The sequence below is a fragment of the Alligator mississippiensis genome, chromosome 4 (genome assembly GCF_030867095.1).
Source record: "Alligator mississippiensis isolate rAllMis1 chromosome 4, rAllMis1, whole genome shotgun sequence".
NCBI lineage: Eukaryota > Metazoa > Chordata > Crocodylia > Alligatoridae > Alligator > Alligator mississippiensis.
In genome coordinates this window covers 189,223,866-189,244,476 of record NC_081827.1, presented here as the reverse complement: position 1 = coordinate 189,244,476, position 20,611 = coordinate 189,223,866, and the positions used below count along the sequence as shown (strand labels likewise).

The following is a 20,611-nucleotide window of genomic DNA, read 5'->3' as shown; positions in this document are numbered from 1 at the left end:
CATCTAAATGTTTAGCTGCAGTGCACTACATGCCATGCAAGTAATTAGTTTCCACAATAATTTCAGCCTATTTAAATTCATGGGAAGTATGGAGTAGTGGCATCAGGATAATTATAGGGAAAGTACTATAGAAATGCAAAGTAGTTACAGGAATGTATTTTCTTCCTTACAACAAAGTGAAGGTTGGTAGATTTTGCTGAAACTGTTTAATGTGCCAATAAAATGAATTGAGGACATCAGAGTTCAGTGAGGGTCCGATCTGCCATCATCCTGAGAGCTCTTAGCTCTACTGAAATATACTAGCAGTTGGACATCCAGCATATCACACTTTCAGGTTTTTGTTGCTGACCACTTTCTCAGGAGAGACTGAGCATTAAACCTTTGTCCAGTAATCACTTAATGTGCTATGAGAGGACATGCAGGCATGACCCTGTTGGGGAACATGTAGGTAATAATGTTCATCGTAAGAAATGGCCCACCTGAGGAGTCAGTGAGGGAAAACAACCTTGGAAGCAGCAGGTCTGTGGAGACATTGGTTACTAGCTTGCTTGGAATTTGTTACGGCTTTTTGTTCTGCAGAGACGGCCGTAGATGCCAGCATGTGGCTTCTGTTACTATTCAGCCTGAAGCTTGTGGTTGGGGGAAGTGATCTCTGGTATGGAGCTTGTATAAACTGGATCTCTCAAACTGTCCCAAGATCTTCATTTATTCAGCTCTTTCAAATTCTTCTGCTGGCCTCTAGATCTCCTTCCTCCTCCTCCTTTTGCAGTTTGTCTCTGAAATTAAAGATGAGGCAGTTCCTGGCAAGATCTTGTAATGTGGACCTGAAACAGAATTTCTAGGCTGGATGTATTATTATGTACCCCATCCAGTGCCAGCCATCATGTCTCTGGTTGTACCCCATCTCTGGCAGTCCCTTGAAGTCGAGGACTATTGTCTTCCATGATTGCCTTATCTGTGGATCCAAAGATAGCTGACAACGCCAATCTGGGAATGACAGGTTTTTTTGCAACTCAGGCATGTGTTTCTGCGTGGGTTGGGTGGCTCTGGATTTTTGATTCGGTCTGCAACGTGCTGTTTCTGGTGTTCCTGCTTTTCCATCTCCCATTGTCGTTGTGAGGTTACAAAGCACTGAGATGCTTGTAGCAGATTCATCCCCCGTTTGGGGTGTATCCTGGGTGATAGTCTCCCATGAGCTCATGTCAATGTTGCATTTTTTCAAGTTGGCCTCGAGGATGTCCTTGAAGTGCTTTGTCTGCCCTCCTCTTGAGCATACACCTTGACTGAGCCCGGAGAATAAAACTTGCTTCAGAAGTCTGAAGTTGGACATCCAGATGACATGGCTGGCCCAGCAAAGTTTATGCTGGATGATCATTGCCTCGATGCTTGTGGTGTTAGCTTGTGAGAGGATGCTAACGGTGCATCTGTCTCCCACTGGCCTGACTGCTACACAGTAGCTCAAGGCAAAGCACCAGACTACAGGCGACCCTTGCCGTTTGCAGGGGATATGTTCTCATATCCCCCGCGAATGGTGAAATCCATGAATACGGCATTGTGTTCATGAACACAGTGCCCCCGGTGCCGACGGCTGGAGCGCAGCGGCGGGAGCCTGGCGGCAGCAAGCTCCCAAGGAGCTCCTGTAAGTGTATAAAGTGTATTTAAAATGCGTGTTCGGCATTTGTGAATATTTGAAACTACTGTGTACTTGGAAGAGCTGTTGGACAAGGGTTTTGGGGGAAGCCTTGTGGGTCCTCTGCTACTTCCATTTCTCACTGCCATCAATACGCAGTGGTTTAGACCTTAAGCTACCTCTGTAAGAACATAAGAAATGCCATACCAGGTCAGACCAGTGGTCCATCTAGTCTAGTATCCTATCCTCAGCAGTGGCAGAAGTGGATGCTATGGAGCAGTGGTTCTCAAACTTTTTGTACCAGGACCCATTTGTAAGCATCAGTACAATACATCAAATCATCGGCCAGTCCCAACCCAGTGTCTCTCACTCCCGACCCACTATCCCCCACCCACAGCCTAGCAGTGTGTGGGGCAGGGGGTGGGTGTGTGGGGCATGCATGTGGCATGGGAGGCCTCAGGCAGCCCCTCGCAGGCTGGATCTCTGCCAGCCTGCAAGGGTAATGCCACAATTTCCCATGTTTTTCTCCTTTAAAGGAGAATCCATTTTTAAAGTTTGTTTGTGACCCTTTCACACATTCTTGTGATTCACAGGTTGAGATACACTGCTATAAAGGAAGAGCATTGAAACAGATATTTCTTGGGTGATCTAGCCCCTATTCATTACCTTCTCTGGCATCAACCATTATCAACTGGAGGTGTTCCTCCAGCCTCTCTCAACCTTTCTGAGGAATAGCTCTTTATATAGATCTATCATCCATGAATTTATTTAGTCCCTTTTTTCATCTGGCTATGTTGTCAAACTCCACCACTTCTTGTGGCAATGAATTCCACAAGTTAACTACATGTTGCATAAAAAAGTACCTCCTTTTGATCAAGAGCTGATTTTAACTGGGTGTGTGGTTACAAGAGTCAAAAAAGCTTGTGTTTGTGTGGAGGTGGGGGATCTGAGGGTGTGCAGGGGAACCTCTGTTTTACTTAGTTTTGCAATCCTAAGAACAGCCAGAAGAAGCTGAAGGTAGAGCCCTTTTTTAAAGGGATATTGTTTCCTGAAGCTGTGTGCACTTTGCTAATGTTCAGGTTTTCGGGTCTCTGTTCTGAACAGTTACAGAATCCATCTCACTGTGAGGGCTGAATGTGTTTGTGGGGAGAGGAGGAAAAGTTTGAGCATTGTGGTAGAAAAAAATAACCAGTAAATGCATTGACTGAGGAGGAACTCCCAAGCAGCTGGAACACAGATCCCTACCTGATTTGGTAATATTATATATATTCAAAATTGCTTTTACCATTTTTCTGCTTCTGTTATTTCCAGCTGCTAACCTGCTCTAATTTGTTCAGGCAGCAGATCTGAGTGGGTGACTAGGAAACTGGGACTACAGTCTGGTGTGATACAACTAACTCCCTGCTTTTCTCAGAAAGGTTCCCCCTCCAGTAGTTTTCTGGGAGTAAGGTTGGGCTTGGAACTTGGATCAGGTTGCTAGGTTTATCTGTAGTGTACTCTGGTGTTTCTCCAGGGATCAGCAAGGACAAGGTATGAACAAGCCTTTTGGCTAAGTACAGATAGTCAAAAAGCTTGAGGTTGAATCTATTCAATTTTTGCAGGTTAGCTTAAGCTGTGTAGATTGAATTTATAAACAAGTGAGAAGGCATTCACTTTTGTTTCCAGAAATACAGCCAGATCCTTGTAGTGGCCCAGGCCAGAAGCCAGGGGGCGCTAGAGCATGCCTCCGTGCTCTGCTGGACCAGACAGCTTGGGCCTGTGGGGAGGGTGTGGGGGGAGATGTAAAGCATGCTGGGGGACTGTGAGTTTAACTTGAATCTGGAAGGGATCTGGCATAGAAGTTCAAGAAACTGATTTAATCTAAATCAGTTAAGCCTGATGCTATGCCCATCCAGGTTTAACTTAAACTGGTTTTGGCTATTTTGAAAGCAGTTTATGTGCACTGAACTTCTGTTGTGTTACAGATTTGAACTGGTATTCAACCACACCAGTTTGTGTGTAATTCCTGTTCCTAGCCCTTGTCTTCAGTCCCCTGCTAGCCCAGAGCTTTGCTAGCTAAGAGGTAGGCTACCCTGCCTAGGGTCACCATCTTGTGATTGGAAGTCCTGCCCCCTAACCTCTGACCTTTACTATCAGAAGTTCTTCCCCTTGCCCCCGGAAGTACTCCTTTCAGCAAGGGGTTTTGCCATTTTGGAACCAAAAAAAATACTAAATTATATTCTAAAAGAAAACATTTACAACGTTTATTAATTTGATTTAAAAAAATATTTCTGTTCTGATTTACATGTGTTTGTGTAGTGTACATAGAGGTGATTGCACAATAGCTTAAAATGATGTCTTACTCTTGCATGTTGAGGAGCGAGGGTATACGTTTGTGGGCGTACTGGGAGTGTGTGGGTATGTGGGGGAGGGTGTGGGTGTGTCTGGGGTGGATAGGTATGGGGTGAGGGAGCATGTGGGGATGTGTGTGGATATGTGGGTGTGGGTGGGTATGGGGTTTGTGGGGGACTGTGTGTGGGGAGAAGGTGGCTGGGGTATGTGGGGGGTTGTGAGCATGGGGGTCTACGTGTATGGCAGTGCAAGGCGGGGTATGCATGTGTATGGTGGGGTGTGCGTATGGGACTTACCCTATGAACACCCCCCTGTCTCTGCTTATACACACACACACACACACACACACACACACACACACACACACACACCCCTCCTGCTCCTGGCCCCATGGGGCAGCCCGTACTCTCCAGTCCGGCAGTGTGGCCCAGGGCCGCAGGGGCAGGAAGGCAGGGAAATGGCTGGGGGTGGAGTGGGGTTGCATTGCTCGGTTTTGCCGGCTCCCCCTGGGTCCTACTGACCCTGGCTCCTGTGATCTTTGATGGGGATCAGGGAGCAAATAAATATTAATTTATTAAATTTTTTAGGGGCCTGTGGGCTGGATAGAATAGCCTGGCAGGCCTGATCTGGCCTGTGGGCTGTCCACCCCTGCAATAAATCCATGTGGTAGCATTTATTTCAGTGGAGCTGTGTTGACTTGCACCAGCTAGGGCTGTCTACATGGACCTTGCTAGTGCTGCCTGCCTCTTCAGATTACTCTTGTATGTTGCATGTTGAGTAGTCAAAGCTAGGAGCTGCTTTTGAAGACTTGGCCCTCTATCTTCTGTGCTCTCCACACATACCAGGCTACCAACTTGTTATGGCTCAGTCCTGCATGTTGCTGGGCACCTCAGCTCCCAAGACATAAGAGCTAAGCCCCTGGCAGGAGCAAGCCACAGGCTATCAAGGAATAAATATATTAAAATCTTAAAGTTGTTTCAGCTCATAATATTCAGGGTCTGGTGCAGACAGAGCATCAAACAATTGGCTTCCAATGCTGTTATCATGGCCATAAACTAATTCAGATAAAGGCTGCATAAGACCACTGGAACCAGACTGCAGCCTCTGTATAATGGGGCCACTGTCATGTTAGCTGATGATGCTTATACCCATCTGATAGTAGCCTACGGTTGTAACACAGTTGCTCTCATTTCAAATGGTCCTAAATGGAGCAACTTGCATGGATGAAACCATATGTCTCTTTCCCAGTTTGTTGTCTAATCAGAACATGTAACTTGTAACTTGATCACAGGGTTTGTTTCCTGGGTCGCATCGCCAGATTTCAAGAAAGCACATAGTTCATTATTTACAGGGCAGACAGCATGGCATTATCATTACAGAGCAGACTTATTTCCTCTGTGATTTAATCTTCAGTGCTCTAACAGGCAAGAGCACTGAAGCTATTTACATAACTAGCAAGCAGCTTATTCTACAGTGAATTTAGTAGGCTTCCCAGCTACCTGAAGCCTAGCTTCCCTATCAGGAGAAAAAGTTGAGTTTCTTAATACATTAGGACTCATTATGGTTAGCTAATATGCTTTTCTTACAAGGCAGACTTCAAGCAGTAATTCCCAATCCTCTCACTGGCACTAATCATCTTAAATTTAAAATCCTGAAGTATGGTCACATCCTCTGGGATCCCAGGAATGAACTATAATGGATCAAGGACTGCTTGTGTAGGAGGGTTTCAGTAAAATTCTTCTGAGACTGGCTAAGGCATGGTTTCTGGTTAGGTACATTAGTGATGGATGCTCTCCACCTCTGATTCAGCTAGTCTGTAACAGTGTGAGATCTTTTTTGGCAGACATACCACAAATTAGCCCCAGGCCCTCTCCAAGTGCCACTTTAATTCCCCTCCTCTGCCTAATCTGCTGCTCTTTTTTTCTACTCCCTACACTGCGTTCCCTGCCTGATCTCCTGCTCTGCTTTCTGCCCTGTTGGCTTCTGTTCTGCCTGTCCTCTCCCTGGTCTTCCAGATGCCACATGCACAGAGCCACAGGTTAGCCACCCCTGGTTTATAAGGCACACCTCTAACATGCTTTGTCTTGAAAAATGTACTGGTAGGTACTAGTAATGGGTTTCAGGATTACAACGGAAAAATGTGCTGCAAGAATTCTGTGGTAGACTAGGAAGTAGCAGCATCAATGATTAAAACCACAGCTGACAAAATAAGTGAGCAAACTGCATGTTGACCTGCTTTATTTTGCTCTCTGTCTATACGTGCACTTGCAAATTTTTGTTATGCATTATTCTGTTCCATTTGTAGGTGTCTGTCTTTGTCATATATTATCCCACTCTGTGTGTGTGTGTGTGTGTGTGTGTGTGTGTACACTTTTTTGTATACTTCTACTAATTCACAAAAGTGCAAGGATTAGCTATGAGCATAGAATCCTTCCCCTGTTTATCATTTGAATGTATAACATTAGGGACAGTGAATGGACTTCTAAGCTTGCGCTATCCCTCTTCTGTTGTTTTTAGTTTGTTGACTTTGCAGGTAGACTGCGAGTGACAGAAGATTTTTCTCTCTGTGAGTAGTGTTAACACTGCCTTGCATCTCATTTTACAATAAAATCTCCCAGTAGAGTTATCTCCCAAGTATCTGCCTTTCCTTTTACCTGCACCTTGCTAGCTAAGCGGGAGTGGAAAATGCTTATCCAGAAGGTAAGTGTTGGGAGGAAATCTGATATGGGAGGCACTGACACTTCTGAGATGGACCTGACTTGGCAGTAGGTACTGGATGAAGACACAGCACCCCACTCTTTTCTTATCTGCGTCAGAGGCTAGAAAATCAATTTTCCGGTTCAAATCATTCTAGTTAGTCATAAACAGGCCTCATCCTTCCTTCTGTAGAGATGGAGAGGTACAAAGAAAGGGGGTAAGTTCCACCAAAAACTATTGGTTTTGTGGAAAATTTAGACAATTCACCTTTCATTCATTTTTGAAATGAAAATATATTTTTGGAAATGTTGGAATTTTTTCTGAGGGAAAGAAATGGAAGTTTCTGACTAGGTGAGCAGCTAGTAAAGTCCATTGGAAGCCAGAAGAGACCAGCAGAAAGGACTGCAACAGAGCCCTGAATTTTTACCAGGGTTCCCTCCCTGGTATGGACTGAGACTTTATTCCGCAGGTTTGTCAGAGAATAGCAATGGTCAGAGTAAAGCTCCAGTGGGAGGAACCAATTCCTAGACATGTTCAGTAGCTGCCTCTCCTGCGGAGGGGAAGAAGCCTCTGGGTTCCGCTCCAGTTTCTCACACCACAAGAAAAGTGCTTTCTGTCAATGGAATGGTGCAGCCTTGCCTGTGACTGAGCCCAAAGCATCTGCACGAGAGCAAGGTGTTTGATGTGCATAATGACAAAGCAAGAACAGGCTTTGTTTTCAAAACCTGTTTGTTCTGAACATGTGGCTCAACATGAAAGAGAGAGAAAAAGTTCCATATTGATATATAAATAGCTTTAGCTGAGAGTACAGCATTGCTTCCATCTCAGCTGTTGCAGAGCCAGGCCAATGCTGCTAAAATGAAATGGACTTGTCCTGCCTTGGAAACACTGGCAAGCTTGCTTTTATTCATTATTTTTATTGGAACAGGGAGGAGGTGTGTATCCCTGAAGATGCATCCTTCTAGGTCAAAGGGCTTTAGCCCCATTACGCCCCATTACGACAGATGACTGGTGTCCTTGTGGAAAACTGATATGCTGCTATCAGTGCCATCACAGAAGCAAATGTACCAATATTGATTCCAGTGCTGTTGCGTGTAGCTATTATTTTCTTTCCCCCCAGAAACCCTGTTCTATTTAGAGTGCAGCTACTCCATTTTTCTAGCTGCAGTGATGTCTAGTCTTTAATTAAACATTGGCATGCATTTTGAATCAATATGACAGGTCGGCTCCAGAGCATGTGACCATGTAGGATCAGACTAAGCACTCTTCTGTCCTGTGCCCTCCCATATATGTTCTGGTCTGGCCTCACTAGAATATGCAGGAGTTGGGGTGAGTGCATTGGACTGGCTAGACAAAAGCACCCTGAGCGAGCAGGAGGGGCTTCAGTTCTGATGGCAGGGCTCTGTCTGTTAAAATTAACATTAAAAGAGGAGTGTATTCCTAGGGAAGCATGCTAAGAGTCTGACCACTGATCTGTTCATTTGAATCCTCTCCTTGAAGTGTTTCTGAAAGCAACCACTCTGGGGTGGCCTTGATCCTTCTAGCTTTAATGTGTATTGAACTCAAGAGTCTTTGGGCAGGTGCAGGATTTCTCTCCTGGGGACCAGCTCACGAGCTTGAGACCTGAGGAGAACACATGCCTGGGAATACTGGCCTTTGAGCACTGCAGAAAAGGGCTTCTGTGCTCCTTGCTTCTTTGTGTCCTTGTGACAAGGTATTTAGCAGAATATGCAGATTTGTTGGAATCTGACAGGGTTGTGCTATGAGTGCTTCTGCTATGGCCTCAAGCTTGCAACCTCTGGGCTGTCAACTGTGCACCTTAGCACCCATGGCACCTCAGTTCCCTGTTGTGATCCATAAGAGGGAATATAGGTACTATTAGTCTCAGTTCCCTCCATGCAGGCCACATGTTTGTGGCATTATCCCTCCACAATTTGTAGGCTCTCCCTGCTTCTTCAGCCCTGGTATTTTTAGTGGATTATCTCTGCAGCATTAGAAATTCAGAAGTAGGGGGGAAGTGGGTGGGAAGATTGAACACCGTGCTGTAGAACACCGTGCTCTGCCACTCTCCATTGCATACCATGTATCACTGCTCATGGGGAGGCAGATGGGCTTTTTACATAGTGCAGTTAGCAGCACTGTGAAGGATTGGTGGCCACTGAAGCTGATTCTCATTTCTTCTTCCTCACAGGACAGGCACAGCTTGGCTAATAGCACTGCAAGCTTTCCAACACCACCCTACCAATGTGCCTCGAAGTTGTTCTGGAAAATAGACCATCTCCAAGGGTAAGGAGATGATTCATTGTCTATAGCCATTCAGTTCCTCTGCCAGGATAGCCTACAAGAGTGCTGTGGGCAATGGTAGCTCCTATAATATAGGTGCTTACCTGCATAGACTGGGCAACAGGTATTGAGCTCACTTCCCATATCACCAGACAGAGATGCTCCTTCACAGGTCAGTTTGGATAGGTGGCCCCAAATTGGATGCCTCTCTGAAACTGAAACTTGTTCTAGTGTCCTCCTTCCTTTCTGCTGTTTTTGTGTCCTTAGTACCGTTTTCTTTCCAAGCCAGCTAGACCCTTCTCTGTTTGCCCAACTCGCACAGCCCCTCCAGCTGCTGGTGATTTCTATACCATCACGGGTTCCTCTCTGGTGCTGTCTGCCAGGGCCTGGCTGGAGGCCTTATTCATGTCTTGTACTCATGATCAGAAGGATGCTCCAGATTGCATTGCACCTGAGTCCTGGAACTCAGCAGACAGAAAGGAAGCTGTGCCAGCAAAGGTTGCCAGACTGGCTGAAACCCAAACAGAATGCTGCAAAGGTAAGAGGCCTTTGGTGGGAACACAAGGAAGTGTTCCCTATATGGGTTCAGCTGTGTGCTGAGGATAAAACTTGGGTCTTCCGCAATGCACACATCCCCCCTGCAACTTGGTGTCTCTGTCCTCCTCACTTCTCAGCCTGTCCTGCTTCTATTAGAAAATGCATTTGCTTGTCATGAGATGAGGGCTGTAAATCACCACAGTACTTGGAGCCTAACAGTACTGCAGTCAATGAGGAGATGGCTGAGAAATTCCAGAGGCCTTTTACATTCATGAAATGATAATGTTTATGGCTTGTGTTGATAGATGTTGGGATAACAACTTGAGAATTTGGAGTTCTTGTTTAAGAATGCTGGAGTTTAATGATTTATGTAGAAGTGTAACTGTTATTGCTGGTTTCCCTCACAACAGGCCCCAATAAAAACATTGCATTTTTTCTTCAGTACCATATCCTGTACTTTTCTTTCTGAACGCTGTGTACTGTTGTACAAACACCAGACTTGAAAGCCCCCTTGCATTTATGGTTAGCAGCAATATATAACAGGAACAACCTGTGGTCGCACTGTTGCCCCCCTCTCATGCATCACTCTATACCAGAGGCGAGCAATTATTTCAGGTGGAGGGCCGCTTACTGAGTTTTGGCAAGCCATCGAGGGCTGCATGACAGGCAGTCAGGGGAAGATAAATATTAATTTTCTAAATATTTTAGGGACCCCACAGGCTGGATAGAATGGCCTGGTGGGCCACATCTGGCCCACAGGCCACATTTTGCTCTATACAGTTTAATTGGACCTCAAGTACTTTATTTGCATTTACAAACCAGAGTCTCACTTCCGTTGCTGCTGGGACTCAGCAGTTGATTTTATTCAGCTACTAACTGATTACCACTAGTTGTTCTTTATTCCTTCCATTCGCCTGAATTCATGTGTGCACTTCTTAAAATAGGTGGACAAATTTTTGTGCTCATTACTGCCAGAGGTGCAAGATCCTTGTTTTACCTCAGAATCTTGTAAAATGTTTTTCCCCAGGTCTGCTAAATGCCTCCCAATCCTGCCAGGACCTCTCTCAAAGAGACTGCCAACTGTTGCTTTATGCAGCAGTCTTTTGCCATCTATCTAGCTATCTCATCCCTGCAGGGTCAAGGATCGGGTGGCTGAGGAAGGATCAGGCTGGGGCTGAATTTAGGAAAGGGATGGGGCTATGTTTAGATCTTCTATAACTTGCAGGAGAGTGGATTAAAGTTCTTATAGAGTGCTGTTTGCTCCCTGGTAGCTTCCTTAAAAGGGAGTCAAAGGAAGCTGTTCGCTGTTTGAAAATTTCCCAGTAGGAAGATGCTGATGAGACCACATTGCCTGGGAACTGGATTAGGACAGGTGTTAGAGGGCCTTTGGGCAGGCAGAGGGCTGCCCCTCATGGGTATCTAATAGGAAAAGAAATCAGATCCCTAAAAAAGGAGATCAAAGGGCACGTACTGATGTGTGTCAATAGCTGTGCTTGCGAGCCAGAATTGAATCTCTGGTGGGACTGAGAAGAGAATTTATCTTGCCATCTTGTTTTAGGTGGTGAGTGAACCAGGAGAGTAAAAAGCAGCTAGTTGACTTGCTTAGAAACTAACCCATTCATAGACATTAGACATAGGGGACCTCGTAAGATCATCGAGTCCAGCCCCTGAGGGCTTCAGAAAAGCCTTGAGATATGGACGGCATGCTAGAACTGCTTTGAAGTAAGCCCCTACCGTAGATGGAGGTTAGTGTAGCTAAATGAAGAACTCAGCCGTTAGTAAATGACAGGGTTACAGTGTGACTGAGGTGCCCAAATTTATATCCAGCTGCCTGCAGCCCCAGGAATTCACACCCTTGGCTAGGTGCAGATGCTCCAGTAATGTCACATTTTTCCACTGGTAAGTCTATCTCCCAGGTCTGAATTTGGGTAAAGGGTATGTCACTGGCCCCCCAATCCCTGATGCTCCAGGATTTTCCCAAGCGGCCAGATTTCCTGGTAGTCACAAATGGGTCCGTAACAGGGTGGTTTGTCTCCTTAAGAAGGGGCAGTCAGCCCTGTTATGAGTGCAACTGTGAGGAGTCTGGCTAACGAGGCAGTGCCTCAGTGGGAGAAGGCTCCCAGAAGAGAGAGCATGGAGAGAGGCGAGCAGGCTGTGAGGGAATAGCTTGTTGCAAGGAAGAGACAGGCTGCTGTGTTGGGGGAAGCACTAATGGCAAGTAGCTCTTCTCCTAGGGTGCCAACAGAAATCACATTTGTCACGCGATTGCCCCCCTGAAAGCACTCTACAGCTGTGCCCTACCATAACACATGTGCACGACTGCGGAGTACTTTAAAGTGGCCAATCTTGTGACAAATTCACCCTCATTTGATGAGGGATCAGATGAAGGCATTCCACTAGGGCAATTCTGTCCTGAGATCAGGGATGGGCTACTGAAGCCTAGCTCTGCCCCTAGTGCTATCTACAGGAAGGGAGGGCAGGGAGGTTTGGGGGAGTGCTCTGTGGGCTGGGGTTTGCCAAGCCTGAGCTGGAGGGGGTGGGCGGGGGGCATGTAGATGGGAGCCCTCCCACCCCCAAACCCCAGCCCGCAGCATGCTCCCCTTCCCCTCTCTCCCCTCCCTTCCTGCAGATAGTGCTGGAGCTGGTGGGGCAGGCTCCTGGGGGTTGATTGGCTCCTAAGTGGAGCTCTATCCCGTCCCCACAACAGGTGAATGACTGTTGGGCTGACGGTGAGAGGGACGCTGTAACTTTTGGTGCTTTATGTTAAGCCCCATGAGTTGGAGTAGGGGAGGACAGAGGATTGTGGTTTGATTGTTTTGTTACTAATTAAAGTTTGTTTGATAGAAAATGAGCTGCCTGAGGTTTTAATAGCAGAGCGAACTGGCTTGCAAAAGGCAGCAAGATAAAGGACCTGCTTACGGGTTCACAACCATTTTCCTGGGTGGAATCATAAAAAAGGGTCTGCAGAGGATTTGCAGATTCATTCCTATGTGTTGGAAAAGGTTAGGGTACAGTGCCCTGCCCCTGGAAAGAGCTGTCCTAAGGATAAGACTGCACCAAGCAGCTCACACACATCACAATAAATGGTACTTTATCGCCATCTAGTGCAGACCTCTGGCTTTGGCTGTGTGTGGTTTGTTTGTTTTTTAGGGTGGTAACAATGTAGCATCAATGACTGAAATGTAGCTCTGGAATGGTTATATAGCAGAATAAAGTGCAAGGAATTAATTTTTCCAAATTATTTTGAGGAGTTAAAAGGTTTGCTGAATTTTTTTTCTTTTCCGTTTTATCTAAGCTAATCAGCCTCAAACCTTGGAGAGGGAAAAAGACCAAATCCCTAAAGAGGTGAAAGAGAAAAAACTGTTGCCATTCTGGAGTGCCATTCTGGAAGACATAGGCAGGCCTTCTGATGTTGCTGGCTGTGTCCCTGAAATAATGGCTTGGGAAATCGCTTCTGGAAATCCAACGTGGTCCTATGGCAGAGTTGCATGTGATTAGCCAAACACTGCTCCTTCTTTGGGTCACAACACACGCATCATATTTAAGAGAATTGAGTCTGTTTAGTTATCTTACCATTGGAATCTTTTCTTATTTGCTAGTGAGATTCGAAACAGGATGATCCCACCAGAATGCTCAGTGGGACACGGGCAAATAGAAACAGTAATGACATTTCTCTGGGAGTGACTATTCTTTTATAATTGGGCACCAAGCACATCTCTCTTTCCATACCTTTGCTGTTATAGCTGTGCTGATACTGACAGCAAAGATTATGAAGACATGGGTGCAGTTAGCATGGTCAGAATGTAGCCACAGTTCTTTTTAACTGAGTGAAATATGTCCTAACCTTTTATATTAGATCTGGCAGAATAATAAATATTTCTGTTTGGTAGCCAAATTAAAAATAAAAAAAATCAGGTTTAACTAAAACAGAGGGGTTTTTTGGGATATTTTGCAAATGAAAAACCCAATATTTCATATTTGGGTCAATCAAAAATGTGTTGTTCAACCCTCAATGAAATGGTTTATTTAGATCATGGGCTGCAGAAGAAGGGCATTGATTGCAGGGATATGAAATACCATCGTCCATTGCTTATCCTTTGGGGCAGTCACAGAGACTGTTAATTCCTGTCCTAACTCATGGTGGTTTGGACATATGTTGTTGGTGACATTATGGTCCTAGTGTGAGCCTTTGAGAGAGGAGACACGAAAAATCAGGGGCTGGACTCCCACACAGCTCTCCTGGTGCAGTAGAGTGCCTCCAAGGGAGCGGGACAGGTCTGGGGTCTTAGTTTTGATCTCTTCGGCATAACTGCTGAGAGTCTTTTAGGGAGTTAATTTGAGATATTGCCTCTGAGCAGACAGATTTGAGATATATACTGAGCAGACAGTTTTACTGTGATCTAACAGATTTTTCCATACAGTAATAAAATACAAATGAATAGCTCACAGGGGTCCTCTAGTGGAACAAGTGAGCACAACCATAATTCAGAAGCAGGCGACTTGTGGAGCTGAGGTACTAGAACAGTGACACTTGAAACAAAAGCAGAGATGATCAGTTGCAATATCATAATAAAGGGAAATGGAGGATTTCTGTATTTGGAATGAAGCTGCTGATTTATCAGTCGTTATTGTTTCAGAATTTTTTGCTACAAAACGAGTATTTTTAGCTTATGTACCAAAGCAGAAAGGAGCTTCAAGTCAAGCCTACAGTGTATGCAAGGGACTCTGCTTTTGTAACTACAGTTTGCTAGTGACTGGAGGACTAAAGGAATGGTGCTGTTGTGTTCACCAACCAAGTGAGACAGGGAGGCAGCTTTATTTTTCCCCTAGCTATTACAGGTACCCATAATGGGTGGAAAACACCACGGTCATCCCTGCTATCAGTAGTCCTCACTGTAGCTGTTGGGGTCCTGACTAGACAGGGTTTCTTACTCTGAAAGTCTTCACTCAGGTCCTGTTCTTGACTTTCTGGGACTGTGGTATGCATGTCACTGGTGAAGGCAGCCAGTTTGAAGGTATTAGTCAATGTGAAAAGCACCTGCTGGTCCTGTCCCTCAGAAACCAGGTGAGTGAGCTGCAGGGAAAGATGGCTCAGCTTAGAAGCAAACAGGACACCTAAGGACTGCATCGATATAGTGCATACAGAGATATCTAGGATGGAGGAAACAAACAGGCTTGAAAGCACTACAAGAACAAAGTGGAAAGAAGAAGAAATGGCATATCTGCATGGAAGGTTCTGGCTACTGACTATCTTGCACAGCGGACAGTGCTTCATTCAGTGCCCAAGCCCTGTTGTGTTCAAAAACTGTGATGGGACCTAGAAAAACCAGCAGACCCCAGTGGCTGGGGATGAGGAGCCAAGTGTCTATAAGGAGGGGAAGCTCAAAGCCACCATCCCACTGAGGATTGAGGGGCCTAGGTGGTGTTTCCCAGTTGAGGGTAAATGCTCGGGGAGAGAAATGGCTGCACGGCTTTGCAAATGGCATTGGCAAGAAGACATAGGCTTTCTTGACTCCTGGGTAGTGTTTTCCAAAGGAGAAATGGTTGGTCCATCTGACAGAGAAAGGGAAGAACATTTTAGGTCACCAACTTAGAAGGACTTAAACTAGGTTTGAAGGGGCTTGGTGACAAAAGTCCCCAAGGAATCAGAAAAAAAGCACAGCTATAGAGCTAGCATCTGACAGGAGAGTGAGGGGGAAGGGAGTGGGGGAACAGTAGCTTCTCTCTAAAGTTGAGTTGCAACCCATCCATACAGTCCACAAAAACGATCAGATTGGGCTCAAGATCTGGTGTTGATCATTTGACCTTAAATTTCCCCTATGAGATCTAGAGGTTTCATGGACATGTCAACTTCAATAAATCATTTTTTTCAAGGTTTGAAAGAACCTGAAGACGTGCCCCTGGCTTGGATCCTAGTGGATGCCATGGTACCCCACCTAAGGTCTAACACTGGGAAGGATTAGACTGTTGAGTTTCTGGGGAGGTGGAATGGTACAAGTTGTAAATTAGAAAAATAAAATGACCCAGTAATAGCAGACTGATTCATAGATTTTAAGATCAGCCTTGATCAGGATGTTTGTATCCTTCCCTATTCCCCATTACTGAAACTCACCACAAGCTTGTGAGAAGAGGAATTTGGATTCTGGGCTCAGGTCTTCCCTTGATTATTGTGAATCTTCAGTGTACTTGAAAAACCCTTACTACCAAGTAGAACTCCTGTCCACACCTGAGGGCAGGCAACTACCATCCACAGGTTGGATAAACAAGAGCTTCGACAAAGTCATGTCTCTGGCTGAGTAGTAGCCCAGCCAGGCCTATACTATGTTATAGCCAAGTCTTAGCTACTCAGATAGCCTGCTTTCAGGTTGTGAATCTGCCAAAGCTATGTGCTTGGCTATCCTGTCTGTGACCTCTTGCCTAGCCCCTAGAAAACCAGACAGGAACAGAAGTAGGAGCAGAACATCTTTGATGGCTTCTTATTTAATTCCTGGTTTTAATAATGGTGGTTTATCAGACCTCACTTAGCTGAGATCCCAAAGTAAAATAATTTTTATGACCACAGCTTTATATGAAAAGTGATGTCAAATGAACCAAAGCATGAAGATATGAGAGGAGCCACCCCCTGACCTTATGCACTTTGCTGGTTTTGCCCAGTCTTAATGGTTCAGTTTTACGTTATATTTTCAGTATAGAGGCCATCTTTGGTTTCTACCAGTGCTGGACACTACTGTCCCTTGTGAGGAAGGGTAAGGCTCAGAGTGATTGTGGGAGATGCCTGATTGGTGTAGAATGTATCCAACTTTTTGAACGTTAATATTCCCTCTTGGCAGTGAATACTAATTCCCCTAACGTCAGGCAGAGGATATTGAGCTGTGGCAGCAGCCTGCCTGACTTGTCTGTGTCAAGCTCCAGTCAAATTTCCCAGCTAAGCTACAGCTGGATTTGCTCCTCCCCTTTCCCCTGAAGTGGTGACCTATATTTGATATTTCAGACATTCCTTCTATTCTGGGGCCAGCTGCAGACAGAACTAAAGACAGTATCTGACATAACAAGCAGGAAAAAGTCACTCTCTCCTTGACAGGTGGGCTTTTAGCCAAGCAGCTTCCCTTGTTCCATTAACACTTTAATAGAAGTTGTGCACCTGAAGCCTGTCAAAATGGGATAAGAACAGTTCCGAAGCTGTGTGGTTAGGGGATAAGGCACTTGTTCTCAAAAGAGGGTGGGGAAATCTCAGTCTGAAATGCGCCGGTACCTTACATGCAGACCTGGACCAAAAAGTCTGCTTCCAGATTTCTGTGTTGTTCACTGAGTTACATACGGATTCAAGTAGCTCAGATTCCCTGGTATATCCCACTGTTAAACAAGCTGAACCATTTGGCTGAAAAGTTTGTTTTGCAATAATTGGCATTTTCTGATGTCAACCCTCCTGCTTCCTGACTGTCTCCAGGGCTCTTACTCTGTGGAAGAAGGGTCCTGCGTGGATCGGAAATGAACCAATGTCTTTTGTTTATCAGTATAGCAGGAGAGGCAGCTGTCCTTATTAATTCCATAATATTCCCTTAGGTTTGTCAACAGCAGTTTGCTAACAACTGTGCTGAAATGAGCTTTTTAGTTACTGAGAAATGGCCGCATGTTTCTCTTTACAAATGACTGCCCAGGATTCACAGAAGTGCCTGTTAGTTCTGCTCAGATAATTTTAGCCCACTGCAGAGAGAAGAGAACAGACAGCATGGGGCACTCAGGGCTGGGCTTTCCTGCTGAACGGCATTACCTACATACCCACAATGCTCATGAAAAATTTTACATTCTCTTTACTTATAAGTTTCTCCAGTGGTCTTGCTTAGATGTGACCTTTTTTTTTTGTTGTGAAACTGTTGTTGTCCCTTTTCCAAAGACTATTTGATGGGGTTTCTTCACTTGCCTAAATACCTTGTAAATCTGCCTCCTTTTGTGCTGTGCTCTAGTGTTTTCTGCAGTAAATTGGTGATAATACCTTTGCATCTCCCTGCTTTTCAAAGAATGTGCAAAATCAGTTCTTCCACTATGGGAATAACTTGATAGGCCTTCTGCCCTTGACTTAAAAAAACAAACAAACCAAGGAACAGGTCCTTTAAAAGTACCCAACATTAATGCTGTCATGTGCAAAGTATTTTGTTTTTAACTGTAAAGAGGTTTCAGAATTTGTTTGCTGTTGAAAAATGTTAGACCTCTCCCACTGACGCAGTGAGTTGGGTCATCTCATTTGCTCTAAATAGAACGTGGACACGATTCAAACTGGCAAATATCTAAAATTGGAGATCAGATCAAACTAAGGGATGCCTCTGGCTTTGTGGTCTTCAACTTTTAACTATTTCAAATTTTGGCCATGATTCTAATCTCTGTTACAGTTATCCACATTAACTAGTAACTAATTTAAAATAAGTATGGGATTCATAGAGCGTCAGGTCAGAATGGACCACTGGGTCATCTAGCTCAGGGGCTGATAACCTACGGCCCATGGGTCCAATTTGGTCTACTAATGAGTTTCGTTCACTCTGTGATGCCTGGATATTGGTAGCACTTCAGCAGTGGGGGATTCTGCAGCTTTTGGTGCCACCTCAGTTGTATGCATGTGTGGCAATTCTGTGCCTGGAAGAAGTGGTGACAGCCAGGTTGGAAGCACTAGCCCACCTCAGTCTGAGCCATGTTATTTCAGTTTGCCAGTCCAAAAAGACTGCAGACTTCTGATCTAGCCTGATATACCACGTGTCGTGGGGCTTAAATTCAGCCAGTTACCCCTGTATAAGCTCAGTAGCTAGTGTTTACCTAAAGTGTATCTTCCAGAAAAGCAGCCAGATGGAGCTTCTACTTCTTTCTCTGGTAGCTTTTATTCAGGGGTGCATTCAGGTGGGGGGTGCACTGGTGCAGTTGGAATCCCTCCATTCCCCACCTTTGACTCCTGCTCCAACCAAAGTTTAAAATCAAACCTGCTTAGTCAGTGGCAGGAGCATTTATAGTCAGGCAGCAGTGAGAGCATCAATTGAATTGACAGTTCATTAAAATCTACCTGATTTAAAATAAAAAATCTACCTCATTAAAATCTACCTTCTAAACTCTTCATTCCATAGGTGTTAATGACCTGCTCTCCTTTTTAATTGTCTTGATGTTCCACTACTCAAACTTGCCTTTTTTCTGCAATTCTGCTGTCTGTTAACTAACTGCTTTTGGTAATGTAGCTCCTATTTCATAGCCCTGCAAACTGTTTTGAACTCATTCCAATAAAGTTATATATTTTTTTGCTTTGATCTTAAATGGAATAATATAACCCTAGACCCCTAGCATAGTAGTAAAGATTCTAGTTTCTTTTTAAATGAACAAAATGTGTGTTGTGTTTATATGGGATGGTATAACACACCATGTACAACAACACCCTTCCCCCCCTTCAAAATCCTAGGTTCAGCTATGGTTTTATTTCAATGATTAATTGTTTTCACTGAAAAAATCTGTGCCTTTATTTCTAATTGGAAAGTTTCTAGCTTCATCTTTGAGCCACTAGTCTTGTTAAGCCTTTCTTCATGACATTAAAGAGCTCTTCGCTATTTGGTATTTTCTCATCATGAAGTTACTATCACACTGTAGTCAAATCACCTATCAGTCTTTTTGATATGCTAAGCAGATTGAACTTTCTTACATCCCTTGATTATTTTCTGTTGCTCTCTTCACCACCTCCTTTTTCATCTGCTTCAACAAGAGGTACAGGGTCTCTTGGCTCTGACTTGTGATTAAGATACTTTCCTGGGAAGTGAGGGACTTGAGTTTGAATGACCTGTGGCCAAAAGGGGCTCAGAACCTACCTCCCACTTCCTGGGTGAGTGCCCTAATCACTAGGCTATTCAAAGTTGCGTCGTTCTGTAGGTGGCTAAGTAGTTTTAGACATCTAAAAGAGTTGGATTTGGGCCCAAACCTGCATGCAGTGCTCCAGAACTGGTCTCAACATTGCTATACAATCTCCTTTATACTCCTCCTTACAACTTCTCTCTACAGATATTTAAGGACAACATTATTTGCTTGCATTGTTATGGCATCACATTGGGAGTTCATGCTGAACTCCCAATTTATAGTTTGTGCACTATGCCTTGTAAATCTTTCAGTATCATTTCTTTCCATAAACAAGTTCCTAATCCATATAATGTGTGCTGTGCTGATAATATATAGTGCTAATGTTTACATAGGAATATCCTGTAGTATTAGTTCAAGTGTCATACAAAGACCTAACTACAATACATTTTTGCAGTTATAAATATAACTGCACAGGGAACTCGTGCTGAATTACTTGCCCACAGTGACCCCTAAAGGTTTCCAAATATGAAACCTCACATGAAATCAGAATCATAGAAAGTTAGGGTTGGAAGGGACCTCAGGGGACAGACATTACACATAAGCCAGTTTAGGTGATCAGAAACTGGTTTAAACCTGTAACAGAACAGATGTTCAGTGCACATAAATCAGTTTGAGAATGGCTGAAACCGGTTTGAGATAAACCTGGTTGAATGTAGTATCAGACTTAACTGATTTGGGTCAAACCAGTGTATGCAATGTCTGTCCCAGACTCCTTGCTGGTTTAAATTAAATCAGACTCCCCCAGCATCCTGGCATGCTCTCTAGTCTGGGTTAGGCTCTCTGCTCCCCAGCAGTGCTGGCCCCTTCCCTCTGCTCCCTAGCTGCATCTTTGCCTGGCTTCTGCTCCCTCTCTCCCCTCCCCACTCTCTGCTAAGCAGGCATTCCCCGTCCCTCACAGATACCTCTCAGCATTAGCTAGCAGATCACATGCTGGCTACCTCTGAGCTATGACACATGGGACAAAGGCAGAATCAAAAGATAGCTGGTAATAGCTATCTGTCTCTCTGCTGTTTTCTCAGTAAATGCTGACTTAGGGGTGATAAACATTTCCTGCTGGGTTGGTCAGGAGTGGGGGGAACTCCTCCCTTATCATAAGGTCCTTCCAGGGCCTGGCCATGCCCCCCCTCAGCTCAGAATTATGGAAGGGAAGGGAGGGCTGCTCTAGCTCTCCCCCTCCATCCCCAGCTTCTAGCCTGGGCCACTGCAGGTATGTTCCTACATTTCTGGGATGTCTGTCTGCTTACAAAACTGATT

At 44.8% G+C, this 20,611-nt stretch overlaps 1 protein-coding gene across 35 annotated transcripts in view; it reads left to right on the top strand.

Moving 5' to 3' along the window:
- PCBP3 (poly(rC) binding protein 3) overlaps positions 1 to 20,611 on the top strand; it is a 248,019-nt gene that overhangs the window by 47,754 nt on the left and 179,654 nt on the right. For 33 of the 35 annotated variants that reach the window (XM_019492277.2, XM_019492311.2, XM_019492305.2 and 30 more), the window contains exon 2: positions 8,850 to 8,944. The exons of the other annotated variants lie outside the window; for them this stretch is intronic. The gene's annotated coding sequence lies outside the window, so the exon portion shown is untranslated. The remainder of the gene's footprint in view (positions 1 to 8,849; positions 8,945 to 20,611) is intronic. 35 annotated transcript variants of the gene reach the window in all.